The following is a 16078-nucleotide window of genomic DNA, read 5'->3' as shown; positions in this document are numbered from 1 at the left end:
ATATTCTCCACCGTTGAGTGGAGAGTGAGATCTGACTCTCACATGAACTCTGGTGCCCCTTTTCTGACCATGTCCCCCGGATGGGGAGACCTGGTGGCACTCAGAGGAAGGATAGCTAGTTACCAAGAAGAGACTTGATATTCTGAGAGCATATATAGGGGGAGGAGGTCTCCCTCAGTCACAGACATAGGGGAGGGGAGAAGGGGAGAAATGGGAGGGAGGGAAGAATGGGAGGAAACAGGGGAAGGGCTAACAATCGAGATGTAATATGAATAAATTAATAAAAAAAATCTAAAAACAAAAAAAAAAAAAAACAAAAAAAAAAAAAAAAAAAAAAGAAAAGAAAAGTAATCTTGCTAAATTAAGCCTGACTGGCAGTCAAAACAAGTAAGCACAGAGAATGACTTAAAACTTTATCAAGAGTCACTTTTAGAAAGTACTTTCAAAGTGCTTTTTAACATTAATAACTATGTAGAGTCCCAAATCTTCTTAAAGATCTATTAAGCCAAAACTTGGACCTTAATAGATCCGTGGAAAGGATACAGTTAGCACAAAGCCGGATGTTGCAATTTTTCCTTAAGAAAACATTTCAAGTATTCTGTTGGAATAATGGGATGAGAGAGATTTAGTTAGCAGAGGAAATGCTAGGGGTTTCTCCCTTGAAACCATGCCTCTCTACAGAACAGCATTAGTCATCTGGTCAACCAGAACCTTAGTTTGCAATGGTAGGTTCCCCAGAGTCAGCCTTGTTCAGTGAATTTTCCTTCTGCCATCAGGCAAATGTAGTCTACATTCTATTTACTAAATCCATCTAAAGAAACAGATTTTCTGTTTTGTCAACTAAAGCCATAAGTGGGAAGGGACACAAGAAATACCAATTTTTTGATTTTTAAGTATGCTGTAATTCTACTTGTGGTACAATGTTTCGAGGAAAACCAGTCCACTTCAGGTGTTTCTAGAACATTCCAGCTCAGGGCAGGACCAGGTTAGTGCAACTGTTTGGAAACTGGCACTAATCATCGCACACCCATTTTCACGTGCATCCACTGGCAGAGGAGAACACGCCCTGAGGCCAACAATCTCGAATGTGCTTGTCACTTCATTTATTTACATATTTTCATTTACACAGTTTTGTAGTTTCAGAATACAGCTCCCATCTTCCATTGAAATAATTTTAAAGTATTTTTTGCCACTGTTGCAAAACCTGTTGTTCCAATTGCTGCTTGCTAGCACGTAGAAATGCTTTTATACATCGTTTCTACCCTATCCCTCACATTCCTTCCAGCAGAATTAAGAGGCTCTCTGTGCATACAGCCTACAGGGACAAGGAGCTCTGCAGGCAGAGTTGTCTGTATTGAGCTGTGAATAGTTTAACTCTCTTCCTTTCTAATCTTCTGTCTCTGGAAGACTTGTGAGACCCTAGAAAAAAGCTCAACAGAGGCTGTACGACAGCCAGCCTCAATCGTTGCATTGTCAGTCCTAGGACACACTCGCCAATCAGCATGCTGGTGGCCTCTTGTCACCCACAGACAGCATTGTGTAATAAGGTTCCTTTCTTCTAGCTCTACAGTTGTTTTAATAATGAGGTAGAAATACAGATTGGGTTCATTGTTGCCGGGGTGTAAGTCTTCCTGTTTCCATCTCTCACTAAGTACCTGACTGGACTTCAACTGGCGTAGGCAGGCTTTGAATTTGCGATCCCACCTTAGCCTCCTGAGAAGCTAGAATTACAAGCCTGTGCCATCGTGTGTGATTTATTTATGTTGGGTGAAGTTACATTCTGGAATAAGCCCCCCTTTGGCTGTTGTTGTTTTCTTCTTGCTTTGCTGTGACAATCTGCTGGTATTTTGTATATGAATTCTGCATCTGTGTTTCTCTGGGGGTACCTGTTGGTGATTAGTTTTTCTAACATCTGTTTTTATAAGATTATGCTGTCATTATTCCTTTCTATTTTCCAAATTTATGTGCTACTGATATCACATTAAAACATTTTTTTAACAGATTTCACCAGTGAAACCATCTGGGACTAAAGGGTTTTTAAAAAATTATCTTAAAATTATTAATCCAAATTTTCTATTTCCTTTTCCGTTTTGGTTTTGGATGGATTTATTCATTTATTCATCTATCTGATTTTATTGGTCTAAATTAATTTATTATATTCTTCTTTTACAGTTTTAACTAGGACTTTTCAACTTTAGGATCATTATTGTTTGAGGTCAGCAAGGCTGAGGGAGATAGTTGTATGTGTGACAGAATAGTTAGCTGCCGCCCTGACTTCACTCACTCCATTTTTTTTTTTTTTTTTTTTTGTTTTTTGTTTTTCGAGACAGGGTTTCTCTGTGTAGCCTTGGCCATCCTGGACTCACTTTGTAGACCAGGCTGGCCTCGAACTCACAGCGATCCGCCTGCCTCTGCCTCCCGAGTGCTGGGATTAAAGGCGTGCGCCACCACGCCCGGCCACTCACTCCATTAATAGCAGTGCTTCTGACTGTGACACCAAATATGGCCCAGCCATTACCAACATGGCAGGCACTGGATCAACCAAAGCTTTTGTCTTACGCCTCTAGAGGAGTGATCAACTCCTCCAGACATGGCTAATTTGTCTCTTTATCCTTACACCGTTAGTAGTTTCACTAGAATTTTGCAGTACACAAGACAAGCTATGCACTAACTTGTCGCTTAGCCCAGTTTGTTGGCTCTGTCTTAGATGCTTTAATTTTTTCTCTATTTCTTAAACAAAGTCTTAAAAAATATATATGTATTTGTCTATATGTCTGTCTGTCTATCTATCTATATGAATTCCTCAGCTACATTGCACAAATTCTGAGATAATTGGATAAGTGGACATTAATTTATTGGTGGCTGTGGAGAGTGTTCATCCTTGGCACTAGCATGGGAATATAACACATGTCAATCTTACAGAAGCTTAGGCAGCAAGCACAATGACATTAGTCTTAGAAAAACTAACAGACATTAGGAAAAGGTCATACACCAATATCAGTCATAAATGCATATGCAAAATGCCTTAACAATGATGAACGAAATGATAAAACGAGAAAGAATATTAACTGCAGAATAAAATTCAGTTACGTAATTTATGTCTATTCTCCCAACCAAGCAATAAGCGGATGCAACTTCCCAGGTGGCAGCTGCAGTGTCCGTTCTGCTCTCCCTAAGAAAGGTCAGCCTGCCACATCCAGCATGTTAGCCAGGGCAGGAGTTCCTGCAGCTTACCTAGAGCACTCATCTGCTGCCACCTGCTGGGAGGCAGAAATGGGCTCCCAGCATCCTTCCAGGGTTTGCAGAGATGACCTTGGATGTAAAGCTTTCCCCTTTCCCTGAGATTGGACATAAAAAGATACCTTTGGGCCTGAGAGCGACTTGAGGATAAACTGGCCGCATAGAAGATGCGACCTGAATATAAAGCGGAGGCCACACTCTTTTCCACCCATAGAAACTAGATGGCACATTTGCACTTCTCATCCAGTGGTTTACAACGCAGGCCCCCCCCCTGCCCGTACCTCACAAGTACTGATCGAGTGTTTGCTTAAAGGTAAATAGTGGTAACCGTCTGACTTGGGCTAATGGAGAAATGAAATGCTTAAGAAGAACCATACAGGTAAGTATGAAAAACAGTTAATCTAAAGAATATAGTAATGGTTGTCATTGGCAGGATAATGACCCCTTAAAGCCATCACATTCTCACTTCAGTCATGGAGAGGTGTGTCCCTGACTTTGAGTAGAAACTGCTGGGTGTGCTTGCAACTGTATGTGACTGTTGCTGCCCCCCACCACAGTCCCCCTTTGTCTTTTTTTTTTAATTAGGGATGGTTTTAACTGCCATTGTCTCTTGCTCTGGCTGTTCTTTGTACCCTGTGTGCAGAGAATTCATTTTCTAGTTTCCGGGGTCTAGATAGGAAATAATTTTGCCCTGGACAGGAACCCAGAGTCTCACCCATATCTAATCTAGACATTTTAACTGATTCAATCTTTGGGGATGTAAGTGAGATGTTGTAATGCTTTGAAATTGTGGGGGTTCGCCTGGGGAAGGAGGAGTGAATAGCTTTTACATGGACACACTGAATCTTTGGGGGCCAGAGGGTGGACTGTGGTAGAGAAAGCCTCCCTCTAACAAAGATGTCCACGCCTTCACCACCAGAAACTCAGTATGTTTCCTTACAAAATGCAAAGAGGCCTTGCAATGGGGAAATTACTCTAAGTGGACCCCATTTTGTCACACCAATCCTGAAAATGAAAGAGGCCTTTACTGATGCTGCTGGCTTTGAAAGTACAGAAACGGAGCTGCAGACCAAGGCACCTGGATGGCCTCTAGAAGCTCCAAAGTGCAAAGTAACACTCTTCTCTGAGATTCTAGAAAGGCATGAAGTCCACTGAGTGGCTGACCTCAGCACAGGAAGGCTAGTTGCACCCTGACCTTCAGAAAACAGTACACTTCGGCTCTTTTAAACTGCTAAATTTGTAGCAATCTTTATGGCGGTAATAAAAAAACAAATCCAGTGATAACTGCGGTTAGTATTTCCTAGCTTTACAGTGAGAGTTCCCGATAATTGACGTGAGGAAGGAAGCAAAGACATCTGTATGATACTCTGCCCCCTCGCTGTCCAGCGTATTGACTCCCTGCCCTTCACTGCGGCTCACAGCACCCACTCTGGTTTCCCTGTTGTGTTCTTTAAACAAGCCAAAGATGGGGACACAACGGCACCCTGTAAAAGGGAATTAGCATGCTATCACCAGGAGTTCCAGGAACCTGCACAGTATCTGGAATGGGGCAGCTACTCAGATTTGTCAAATATTTAAGAAGTCGTAACCAACCAATTACAAAAACTCCCAAGTCTTCTGGCAGGCCACACACAGCACTGTGCAGTGACCAAAAGAAGATATGCATTGCTTCAGTTGGTGAATTCCCAGGCCTTAGTATATAGAGTTAAATATGACACCTGTAACAACGAGGTCATTTCTAAACCCTTTCCACATGCAGTCCCTAGACGTGGTGCAACATTTCTTAAGGTCAGATTATAAAAGAACTAGTATTGATATACCAATTTTGTGTTTCTTATATGTGAATGTTTAAATAAATAATGGCTAGATACAAACAATGTCTTTCTGATATATATATATATATATTTTGTCTCTCCGATTTTTAACTTTCCAAGCTATTTTTATGTGTCTCCAAGTATGTATGTGCTCTACTACCTGCCTGGTGTTCAGAGGCCAGAAAAGGGCAATGACTTTTTTGGAACTGGAGTTAGACGGGTGTGAACTGCTTTGTGGGGACCAGGAATCCAACTTGGCCCCTCTGCAGAGCAACCAGTATCTTTGTTTGTTTTTCTGTTGTTATTTTTTTTGGTACTGACATTTCTGAAGACAAAAAACAAACAAACAAACAAAAAACCCCCCAAACAAACCAATTTTGAATTTTTCTGTAGGGCTCTTAACAAGGAGATTCAGACTATTTTGGGAAGACTCCTGCACAGATGGACCTCTCACAGCCTTAAAGGTAGGCTGCAGTTGATGTCCTGTGTCCGTTCCCCACCTCGCCCCCTCGCACTTGTGACAGGAGCACTTCTGCTCCATGAAGCATCTACTAGCATTTTGCACACTTCCCAAAGGAGTAATGATATTCACGAACAGTTGGGGAATATTCAATTTTTTAAAAACATGCAGAAAAGTATTTCATAGTTTGCAGAGTGAACAGCAAGTAAAGGTTAGGGAGTCAGTTTTCTAGTTAGCAAAAACTTCATGAGTTTATCCTTCATAAATCGTAATCATCTTTATCAAAAAAGAAAAATATTGTGTAGATCAGCGTGGATGTTACCTTGATTACAGTAGAGAAACTTTCTCATAAAAATCCTGTACCATGGCTTCACCACCTGTTACATGTTTTTGTTTTTTAATTACTAATAGCATGGCGCAATGGGGCACACCTTTAATCCCAGCACTTGTGTGGCAGAGGCTGATGAATGTGCTAAGAGGACAGCCAGGGCGACCCTGCCTCAAAAAAACAAAAAACAAAAACAAATTACCGGGGCTAGAGAGATGGCTCAGTGGTTAAGAGCACTGCCTGCTCTTCCAAAGGACCCGGGTTCAATTCCCAGCACCCCACATGGCAGCTCACAACTGTCTGTAACTCCAAGACCTGACACTTTCACACCAATGCACATAGATTAAAAAACTAAATAAAATATTAAAAAAACAAAACAAAAAAACAAAAAAAACAAATTACCATTTAGCCCATGTAAAGTCAACTCCTTTTAACAGAGAGCCTGCCCGCGCCAGGCGACTTCCTCGGATGTTGCAGTGGCGGTAAGCACCGGCCCCCTAAATGTGGGGCATGTTACGAAATATTACTACGAGTGCATCAGTTAATAAAGAGAAAACCCGTGAGCTCTTCGGCCACACCAAACCAAGGCGAAACTTGCATTTAGGCTGGGGGTGGAGCGGTTACTCCAACAGGTGGCAGCTTTGCCAAGTTTGTCTACATCGTCATCAGTAAGTAACCCATCTCAAGCTTCCAGGCGCGGAAGGAGAGTGCTTGGCACCCCGGCCGCGGAGAGCTGGGCAGGCTGGAAGGACCCGGGGGAAGCCGAAGACAGGTCGCGATCCGGCGGGGAAAAGCCGAGCCTTGCGCGACTTTCTTCCGGCATCCCGCCCAGGAGGACCAGACCTCCCGCGCATGCCCGCGCTGCCACGAGACGGACCTACTCCCCCCGCCCCGTCCCGCCCCCGCCATCAGCCACTGCGCCTGCGCGGGGGCGTTACGTCGCTCCTGCGTGCCGCCGGCGGCGGAAGGGGCGGGCAGAGCGGAAGGAGTGGGCGGAAGGGGCGGTGTGATGCTGCGCGGCCTCGCGAGGGTGAGTGTCGGGCCCTGTGCGCGTGGAGGCCGGGAGTCGGGGCCGGTGCGTCCTCCGCTCGGGGTCAGCCCTGCTGTCGGGGGCGCCCCCTGGAGGCTCGCGGGGGGCAGCGGAGGAGGATGTGGCTGAATTGGGGGCGGGGTGTCTGTGGTCGGGCCTGGAGGGACAGCGTGCTTTTTCCTTACATAAGAAAGGATGCTCAGATGCTCGTGGACTGGTGTGTGAGCTCATCTCGGGCCGCAGGGAAGGAGACAGGGCCAGGCGGCTGCTCCATGGTAACCAGCTCCGCCTGTGGAAGGGAGCAGCAGACGCCGAAGAGTGGAATGAGTGTTCATTTTCAGGGCGTTCAAACCAGCATATAAAGTCTGGCTCAAACTAGGAGTCACAAAGCAGTGTCTGGGTTGCCAAACACCGTCTGCACGGCGCTGTTCCAGAGAGGACATGCCAGCTTCAGATATGTGTTCCTCATTTCAAAAATGAAAAATGGCCTAAGCCATAATTAACGTGAAAAATGTTTCTTACTGCCGCCTTTCTTAAAAACTGGGGCCCATGCATGTATTTTGGAGAACAAACAAAGAAACTATAAAAAAGTGTATAAGCAAGTAGAAAACCAGTTTCCAGGAGAAATGAAACATTTGGGCATCATTTACAGTGTTCAGAATGTTCTCTGACAAAGTAGATATATTTAGGGAAATAGTATTTTTGAAAGGATGGTTCTCTTAAGGCTGTGTTTCCTATTAGGAGAGACTATAAACACGGAAAGTTATATAACAATGAGGAAATGTGAATCGGTGCTAACAAAATTTGAGAGTGTTAGAAGAATCTATTTGGAACGGGAGAGAGCAAGTGAATAGTTGAAACGTGCCCCGGCTGATTCGGGTCAGATGGGAAAAGCAGACACTTAATCTTCCTGTATGTAAGAAAGGTGTTGTAAACATTGGCGTGGGTCTTTCACAGAGATCCAGCTTTCTACAACACAGATTTGTATTTTTATGTGATCCTTCTCTTGGCTTGAATGTGATTTGGCCTTCAGTTGCGTTAACATGGACCCCCTGTGTGCCGGGTACAGTTTGTTAGAGATCTGTGGAGAACAGGACCAAGCTAGTAATTCAGAATTGGAATGAAAGAAGAAAAAGAGTCCCCAAGGCTGGGATCATCAGGACAGGATTTAAGAAAACAGTGAGTGGACTTTAAAAGGAGGAGGAGAAATGGCACAGAAGAGGAAAGATGTGACCTGTGGGTCAAATCCGAAAGTTGCGAAAGTAAGCGGCAGGTTTGGAAGACACAGTCTCCTTGGAGGGTTGAAAGGGAGAGTGTAGGGAAATTGTTCCGCAGAGCCTGTGATCCAGAGACGGACTCTTGGACTTTGTTCCTAGGGCAGCAGTTGTCAAACAGAAGGCCTAACTCACAGTCTCAAGTACAAAGTCTGGAGTGCGGCCTGAGAGTTTCCCTCTGATCGTGCCTTCCTGGTCTGGTTTGGAGAAGTGCTTTCCTGCGATGTGGAGGGATCTGGAGAGAGTGAGAAGCCTAGGCTCATGTTCCAGTCTGTGACCTGTGGCGAACTCCAAGGGTGTGGGCGAGGCACGGTGTGTCTTAGTGCTTATCAGCATGCGCTCGCTGGGTGCCAGGTCCTAAGGCAAGCCCGTGCGTGCATGCACAGCATTCATACTTGCTCTGCCCCTTGCCTGGGGGCCTGGTACATTTTGCGCATGAAGAACCTGAGGCTAAGAGAATGCAGATTTGAACTTGGGTCAGAGCAGAAGACTGACTTAACAATTCAGCGGTGAGAGGCTCCCACCACAAGTTGACCTAGCGTCGAAATTTGAAGTCTTTCTGGAAACAGTGGAGGGTAAAGTGGGAACTTGAGAGAAGCCCTACCCATGCAGTAAGTGTGTTCTGTATTACTGTCACATATCACTGGCCTGCTTAAACCTTGCTTAATAGTGGCTTTCTTAAGAAAGTCTGCCCGCCTTGCAGACATACTCTAAAATCATTTGAAAGGGAGAGGTGAAGCTTCACGCAGGTCAGTGGCATCTGACAGCTGAGCTCCCAGACCAAGAGATCCTCGCGTGGGGAGATTGTGTGGCCTGTGTGTGTTGTGCTACTACACAGGCCCTGACCTCATGCGTTGTGCTTGAAACGCCTTTTCTTGCCATGGTAACCAGTGAAACTAAGAGTATTCACTTGATCAGTCCCAAGACAAATTTTCTATGTCAGGCCCTACTGCTGACCAAACTCCTAACGAAGAAAACCAGATATATTTCAGACTCTAAAAAGAAAAAAATGCGTATTTACAAGTGTCCTGTTTTTGAAATATGAATTAGTAATCAGTGCAATGGAGCTATGGACTCATTGTAAAATTATTGCACATATTCTTTGATTCTGTGAACAGTAAGCTATGTGTACTGAGAAACTGTGGTCCACAGAGGACGGCCATCGTATAAGTGACCGCAGTGCTCTGTGATGAGGGTTGTCAGAGAGGCAGGAGTAAACTGCAGACATCGAGAGAGCAACCAGAGGCTCTGTAGGGGACACACTCGAGCTGGTTCTTGAAAGCTGAAGAGGATTTTGTGAGGTGATGAGGAAGAGGACATCCCACATAGAGAGTATGAATGACGGCCACTCTAGAAAAGAGTGCAGCCCTTGCTGGGATCTGTGTGCAGACCAGAATGGTTATAGCAGGGAAGCAAGGGTTGAAGAGGGGAGTGGAGGAAGTTGGCGAGGATGACAAAAGCCTTCACGAAGGAGTATGCGATATCTATGTGATGGCTGCCTTGCCTGGATGATGGGGAACTTCATGACACCAGGCATCATGCCTGACCCCTGTGTCAGTGCACTCCAAGGTCAGTACAGTGCCCTGCATGTATAGCTCCTGCATAAGTACTTACTGAATGAACGGCATAGTCACAGAAGAGACACTGATTACAGCTTTTCAGGTAAGGCAAGGGGAATCTTTGAATGCTTTAAGGAGGATAATATGAACATGGGTGCGTGACTGTGGACGATAACTAGATAATGCTGAGAGAGATGGCTGCAGTAGCCTGTGCTCTTGTAAACGTCACTGTTGCAGCATTAATTGCCCCTGAGATCTCTACTGTTCTAGGAGCAGACCCTCACCAAGCGAGCCTGTGACAGTAGGCCTTGCAGTCTGCATGGGAAAGCCAACAGAGACAATACTAAAGTGCATACTGTGTAAAAGGGATAAATGTTAGTGGGTAACGTTTGTGTTCCTTGTGTGCTTGTGTACATGTGTGTTGTAGATATATTTCTTACGCTTTACAGAGCTTGAAACCCATTGCACTAGAGAGATGTGGAGGATGGAGAAGAAAGGATGAATAAATCATATTTGAGGGAAGTAGATGTGACCTTAACATGTTACTATCCACATGAACTCTCTTTCTCAAGGGAAATATATTTAATTGTTGTTCCTGTAACAAAGCGAAGGTTTATTTTGGTTCAGTTTTGGAGACTGTGGTCCCTGTTGGCCCTGTGGTGGCACCGTGTGTTATGGTGGGAGTGTGTGGCAGAGAAACTATCTGCCTCATGGAGCGAGGAGTGAAAGAGAGAAGGGGCTGGGATTCCAATATTCCTTTGAGGGTACCCCCATGGCACAGCTTCCATGAGGCCCCGTTTTCTCAATGCTCTGTTGCCCCTAAAAGCACCAAGGGATTATAACCATGCATACGGCCTACTAGTACCTTTAAGATGGAGCCATAGCATGAGTGGTGACTTAACCTATGTCAGTCTTTGTGCCTACTTACTGTTTTTCACGGTATGTTAAAGCACTGGCATCCTGCTTTACTGTGTATGACGGTATGAAGTAAACAACTGAATGTTGTAAATGCTGTAGAATTCTGTGTTCTGGCGTGCACAGCTTTCAAATGTAGGATGAAGTCTTTCTGTCAGAAGTCATGGCAGTTAGTTGCACAGTTTAACTGTGATTAATGGCCATATTCTCTGGTGTCTGTCCTTCAGCAGAGATGCTTAGTCACATGAGCAAGTAAGAAGCCCATTTCCCTGATAACTTGCCAATACAGTGGTCAGGCCCTGCTAGAATGTCAAAATTACAGACTTATTTCTCTTTTCTACCTGTGACATGCATATTAAAGATAAGTTCTGAGCTGGGCGTGGTGGTGCACACCTTTAATCCTAGCATTCAGGAGAAAGGCAGGTGAATCTCTGTGAGTTCAAGGCCAGCCTGGTCTACAAAGCGAGTCCAGGACAGCTAAGACTACTCAGAGGCGCCCTGTCTCAAAAAACCAAAAAAAGAAAATAAATAAATAAAGTTGTTCATTAGGCTAAGTTATATTCGATTTTAAGAAATGTGTTGAGCCCTTTAGAATTAGTTTAATTAAATGATAGGATTATATAAGCTATAGATTTATTGGGTGTAACTTTTCTGTAAAATGAAGAACATTTTAAAATGTTTAAATTTTAGTCTGTTTTGTACTTAACTCACTATTGGGTGTTCAAGCTGACTTTCTAATTTTGACAAAAGTGAAAAACCATGTAAGCAATGAGCATCCAGATGAAACCATGACGCATTCCAATGTGAGGCTGTTTCCCTTCCTCTTAGGTCTCAGCATACAGGTCTGTGTTTGTGAAGTCCCACCACTACTCGTGAGGCCTTCGCCAGTCCACCTCCCCGTGCTGAGCTGCTCGCCTGGGCAGCAGGATCTCCGTCGTTGCAGGGTTATTGCATGGATTAGGTAGGGAGTGCCCAGGGAGCCTCATGCACACCACACACGGAGTGAAGCAGCGCTGGTGTGCCTGCCGTTCACGTAGTCCCAAGAGATGGGGTGGGGGGAATCAGCCCTCAGATACAGCCGGAAGGCCTTAGTAGAATCTGGGTACTTTTTTTTAGTGTATTGGGGGAAGGTAAAAATGATACCATTCTGGGGCTGGAGAAATGGCTCAGCAGTTAAAGGTACTAGCTATTCTTCCAAGGATCTGAGTTCAATTCCCAGCCACTACATGGTGGCTCACAACCATCTATAATGAGATCTGGTGCTTTCTTCTGGCCTGCAAGGACACATGCAAATAGAGCACTCATGCATAAAGTACATAAATATAAATAAGTCTTTAAAAAATGATACTATTCTTTCCTTAGGTCTTTTGTTTCACTTAAAGGACTTTTAAGATCTGTATGGGCATGAAAGAACTGCCTGTAGAACAAACCCTCAGCTGGTCAGATAGCATGGAGAGAGATTGTCATTAAATTGTTGCAGAACACTGCATGCATGAAATTCTCAGCTAGTAAACATATTGTCTTAGGAAACAGCTTTTTTTTATATGTTAAGGGAATTATACTATTTTTAAAAAGATTTATTTATTATTTATACAGTACTCTGTACACCAGAAGAGGGCCCAGATTGCATTAGAGATGGCTGTGAGCCACCATGTGGTTGCTGGGAACTGAACTCAGGACCTTTGGAAGAACAGACAGTGCTTTTAACCTCTGAGCCATCTCTCCAGCCCCTATATTATTTTTATTAGACACTTTTTATTCATTTTGTTTAGAAGATCTGCTGTGTTATGAATGGACATACCTCCATCTGGTAAAGTTCTTGTTATGGTTTTGGTTCCCTCCGTATTTAATTTCTTCTTTGGAAGTTTGGTTAGATGCCAAAGACGTCTTGATTGACAGCAGGGAGCGCGGAAGAGCAGAGTGTGTTCTGTAAGGGCTCTCAGATCACAGGGGTTTCACTGTTAGTCAGACTTTTCCCCATAGGCTGAGGTCCATTGATGAGTCAAAGACCCATTTTGAAGGTGCTGCATGCCAGACACTGCTCTAGAGCCCGAGGAGATAAAGACTAGACCCTGCCCTTTCTGTGGGAGGATTGTCAGCTAACAGGGGTGGTGAGAATTGGTCAATAGATCTCAAGACAAAGCAACAAGTACTGTGCAGCAGATGTGAACAGAAAGTTGGGGAGCATTGACTAGCATGACTAATGCCCTGGAAGGTTGGAAGAAATGCATCTCAGTGGGGGTGCTATTCCAACTTGAGGTATTTGTCAGTCAAAAAAAAAAAAAAAAAAAGAAGAAGAAGCAAAACAGACATAGTGGTGGGCTGTGGACGGTAACACCCTTCAGAGTGTGTTTGCACTTCTAATCGCTGTATGATTCTGATAAAAATGTGTGTGTAGCACCATGGCTGAAACACTAACCATCCTTTTCACCTTGCATGTGCTTCCTGTGGCTCGTTTTGCCTTTGGAAGATATGCTAATTTCATGTCTGATTTGGAAGCTGACATGCACGCATATTGAATGTAACACTGAAGGTGACAATAAATAGTAAAAGACCCATCAAGTTGACTTCCGGGTTAGGAAGAGATCTAAATGAGGAATGGAGAGGTCTTGGGTTATGGCAACGATAATTAAATCATGAGTGCTTATTAGACATTTCTCATTTAAAAAAAAATCTAAGTTCTAATCTTTAAAAAAGATTCTGTGGTTGCTATAGCAACTGCATTAGTTTTCCATTGGTGGCATTCGTGTGTTGCAAGTTACCACACACTTAGTCAAGAAAACAAATTTATTTTCTTCATTATTAATTGGTTTGGGGGAGGGCACTCATGCATGTGGAGGTCAGAGAGCAACTTAATGGAGATTGTTTTCTTTGTCCGCTTTTACTTTGGCACTATGGCTCAAAGTCGGGTGACTAGGCTTGCATGGAAGCCCTTGTGCCTGCTGAGCTGTCATGCTGCCCCAACAAATTATTTGTCTTAGAGTTGGGTTGGCGGTGCCTGATGTGGGTGGAAGTGGCCTACAGTCAAGGGCCATGGGTGCTTTAGTCCGTTCTCCTCTCGGTGAATTCTGCCCCTTTGATTTTTCCAGCCTCTCCCGTCAGCTGTCACTGCTTGGCTCTTGGTCCCTATACTCCAACCGCAAAGCCAGCGTGAGGGGACCGAGCCCTCATGCCATCAGGCTGCTCTTTCTTTCTGCCTCTCTCCTCACTTTAAAGGCCCTTGGTGATTGCACGGAGCCAACTTGGACTAAGTAGACTAATCTTTTTATCTTAAACTTCGCTGACCAGCACCCTGAGTTCTGTTATCACATTTCAGTTCCCCTTTCTAAAGTAACATAGTATGTTCTCAGAGTTGAGGGCACCAGCAACATGGACACTGTCAGGGATGCCAGTATTATATACTATAACGGTATGCTGCTTTAAAAAAATCATGTGCATGGTCTGCCAGAGCTGGGCGTGGTGGCGCACACCTTTAATCCCAGCACTTGGGAGGCAGAGGCAGACGGATCACTGTGAGTTCAAAGGCCATCCTGGGCTACAAAGTGAGTCCAGGATGGCCAAAGCTAACATGGAGAAACCCTGTCTCGAAGAAAAAAAAAAAAAAAAAGAATATGTTCTGCCAAGAACAACCTAGAAGCACCATGGTAATCCTAATACATGTGAAGTTTTATTTTTAAAAACATGCTCTCACCTCTTCTATCTCTAAACAGTTTTAAAAGAAGCTTATATCTCATGGATTTAAACAACATCTAAATGTCATTGATACCCAAATTATGCCTCAACTCTGATTTCGGCTGAAATGAAACTGCCTGCTCAGTTGGATAGTCAATTGATCTTAAAAATTAACTCTGGGGCTGGGGAGCTGGCTCAATAGATAAGTCCCTTGTCATCCAAGAGTGAGGACTGGGGTTCACATCCTCAGCCACCATGTAAGTAGCTGCCAGGCATGGTTCTCAGCACTCAGAAGGCAGATAGATGGAGCTCCAAAGTGAGCTGGCTAACTAGACTAGCTAAGTTAGTGAACAGAGAGTTCAAATGATCGACTTACCTCAGTATCAAGATGGAGAACAGTCATGGAAAACGTCTGACATCATCTAGCCTCCACAGGCGTGACATGTGCATGCCTGGCCATACCCATGCACACAAACATGTGTCTCCCAACATAAAAAGTAAAATTGATTTTATTTTTGTGGCTCTCCCTCTCCCTCTCCTTCTCTTCCTCCCTCTGTGCCTCTCCCCTTAACTCCTGGTCATGCTTCAAGCCTCACCTCCCAGTCAGCTTTCTGTGACTCAGGGTAGACCTTTACCTAGGCCTTAACCTGCTTCGTTTCCCATGCACGTCTTGTATGAAAACAGCTCCTTCAGAATTCATATGGAATTTGACTCAGCAGTACACTTGAAATAGTTTTCTCACTTGTTTTCTAATCTTTGTTTTTACATCTCACTCCCCAATACCTACTTTGGAATTTTGTATGAAACAGACAGGGTGCCTTAAAAAATGCATGCATTAGCCTGGAGACATGGTTCAGGAGTTAAAAGGACTGGCTGCTCTTCCAGAGGTCCTGAGTTCAATTCCTAGTACCCACATGGTGGCTCATGACCATCTGTAATGGAATCTAATTCTTTCTTCTGGTGTGCATGAAGACAGAGCACTCATATACATTAAATTAGATAGATAGATAGATGAAAACAGAGTATTCATATACCATATTTTTCAGACCATAAGACGCACTCACCCCCCAAAGTGGGGGGGGGGGCACATTAGGGTGCAGCTTATGGTCCTATTGCTGTTTTTACTGTTTCTCTTGTTTTACTGCACTAAAAACTGGGTGTGTCTGATGGTCGTGTAGGTCTTATAGTCTGAAAAATATGGTACATTATGACAGACAGGCATGATAAGTTCTTTGTCCTAGCTTCCCATCTCACTGAAAGTTAGTATACTCATCTCTCGGAAAAGCCGTGTATTCCACCTGTCTTGGTCTCTTGCACTGTGCCTGTGGCTCATTCAGATCCAGCCAGTGACTGACTGAAGGACTGACTGAAGGACTGACTGACAGAGAGTAGGTTGCTTTTCTCCTAAGAGTATAACCTTCATGGTGGCAGTAGTGTTCTTTGTTGCTGCTGCTGTCTTCCCAGTGCTAGACTAGTGCGTGGCACATAATAAATGCTCAAACGCTTATTGGATGAATGGTGCACAATGTTCTTGGTTTGGGGTTTCCCCTCTCTCCTCAACGTATTACTTCGGGCTTGTTTGGTAACCAGAGGTAGTCATGGGAAGGCCTGTTAGTACAAAAAGTGTATTTTAAGTGCTTCTATTTTGCTTTTAGACAGCATGTGACAGTATCTTTTTGTAGGATTTCTAGGCAGGACTGGATTGGATGCTGTGGATGTTCTTTGGCATGAGGGTATTCTCTGTTCTCTGGCCTTTCTTCGTTGCAACTTAAAATTCTTTTTACAG

Source organism: Acomys russatus, chromosome 26 (assembly GCF_903995435.1).
Source record: "Acomys russatus chromosome 26, mAcoRus1.1, whole genome shotgun sequence".
In the NCBI taxonomy this organism is placed as follows: domain Eukaryota; kingdom Metazoa; phylum Chordata; class Mammalia; order Rodentia; family Muridae; genus Acomys; species Acomys russatus.
Note: the sequence above shows the minus strand (reverse complement) of the source record.